Raw genomic sequence first — 2,274 nt, 5'->3', positions numbered from 1 at the left:
CAATCCCTTGGGTAATACATTCCTTAGCATGGTTTCCTTGCATTGGAAAAGTCTCATAACTAAGGCATTTCCATACCTCAACACCTTTATATCAATCATGGCATGCATCATGGAAATCAATGAACACTATTAGGTACTAGTGTCCTACAATGGCCCTATTCCTGAAATATTTTACAGACATATTGTTGCATGCTCTAATTCTTTTTGTTGCTACTTCTATCAATCTTGTAGCTGGCTCCAATGGTTATCAATGTATTTTGACCAGGCAATCCCAGCGGTGTCAACGTTCCACATGAATTGCACCAACTAAATTGCCTAACAAACAATATTTGTTTTACTTTTTGAGTGAATACCTATTAATATCGCATCTTTCTCATTGGAGGAGGGACAAAGGAACCATGAGTGCAAAACGAAGGCGGATCCATATGGTGGAACTAAGAGTGGGCATATTTTTCGAGACATAATTTTCTGAGAATATTTTTTTTTGTTTTGAGAATCATGAGGAATTTGAAAGATTTCTTTGGAGGCTGATTTTTTACAAAGGCAGAAGCATATCAAGTTTATGCTCAAATTATTCAGTTTTTCACAAGGAATCTAATGGTTTAATCAATTTCCTCATTTGAGAAATGGATCTTCAGTGAACTTGCAGGGAGAAATCTTTTAGAATCATGAGGAATCTAAAAGATTCCCTTAAGGCCAAATTTTCACAGTGATAGAATCATGCCAACTTTATACTCAAACTAACCAGAATTTTGCCAGGAGTTTAAAGGCAGGATCGGTTTCGGTATCTGGGTAGCAGATCATTAGTCAACTTGTAGAGACGAATCTTTGTGGGATCATGAAGAATTTAAAAGGTTCCCTAAGGGTCAAATTTTGACAGTGTCGGAACCAGGCCGACTTTATACTCATTTTACTCAGTTTCTCGCAAGGAGCACAATAGTAAAGTCATATTTGTCGTCTGAGCAGCGAAATTCCAATCATACAATGAGAATGAATGTTTAGGAATCTTTAAGATTCTTGAGGGCCCATATTTTGATGATGTCAAAAAATTGGTCGAGTTTACAGTCATTTGACATGATTTCATGCCACGAATTCAACAGTGCGGTCCATTTCTTCAGTAGAGCTGTGCCTTTTCAGCCATCCCCAAAAGTGGAGGTATATGACACAGTGATGCCATGTCTTCTTTTGATTTGTTGAGATGATGTTTTTGATGTTGAGATCATGTTTACCATTCTGTTAGAGGATACTTGTATGCCACTTCATGTGAGAATTTGATATCTTGTCATGCTAAAAGAAGGCCCATATGAGTGAGAGTTCCTATAGGAAAACGTCTCATGGAGAGACATGCCACTCTAGTTGAGGGAGTTTATCCTTGTAATGACAAAGAATACACCATGTACTCATCATCATCTTACAACAATTAATGAAGTTGCCTCCCCACTCTTGACACCAAGCCCAGAGACGTAATCCACACTTGGTGAACTTTGTTATCAACTTGTTTGTGTTATTTGGTTTGATGGTTGTCATTATTCCTCTTCTTTAAAGTATGCACATGTGGTTTTCCATACTCTTTCACATGCAATTATGATAACATCACAAAAGTAAAATATCTTGGTTAATTCGGGTAGTTGAGAGATCTGGATCATATATTCAAAAAGACAATTTTTTTGCTAGTCCAAATGTTGACTGGAAGAATGATCTACCCACCTGTAAGACATTGTCACTGGGATTATGTGAGACTCCTTTGGGTCTAGTCGTTGGGATAATTTTTATCTCCCACATATAGATCGTACCCTTAACCCATCTCATATATATTACATATTTTAAATCCAATCGTATATATAGTATAAATATTTCCAATTTGACATTGCCACCGAGATTATGTGAGACTTCATTGAACCTAGATGGTGCTTGGGATAATTTTTATCACCAACAAATAGCTCCTACCCTTAACTTCTCCTCACATATATTATATATTTTAAATTCAACTGTATATACAACATAAATATTTTCAATTTTCAAAGCAATACCACGATTGAAATCTCTTAAAAATCCCAACATGATCCTTCTTCCTTATTCTCAAAAGAGAATTTATGTATTTTTTTTCAAAATAATATACATGATCATATAAAAATTCACTTCCCACTAAGTACCACACAAATATGTGAGGTTATGGATTCATGCTCAAATCCTTCATTATTGTCCCCTAAAGGATAGAGCATGCAAAAGGAGGAAGGAAGAAATCACTAGATTTAAATTGTTTTGTGACAAAGC

Source organism: Pinus tabuliformis, chromosome 1_1 (assembly GCF_031772625.1).
Source record: "Pinus tabuliformis cultivar Carrire ecotype Pingquan chromosome 1_1, CPIR1, whole genome shotgun sequence".
Taxonomy (NCBI): domain Eukaryota; kingdom Viridiplantae; phylum Streptophyta; class Pinopsida; order Pinales; family Pinaceae; genus Pinus; species Pinus tabuliformis.
The sequence above is the reverse complement of the archived record's forward strand: the minus strand, read 5'-3'. Positions refer to the sequence as shown.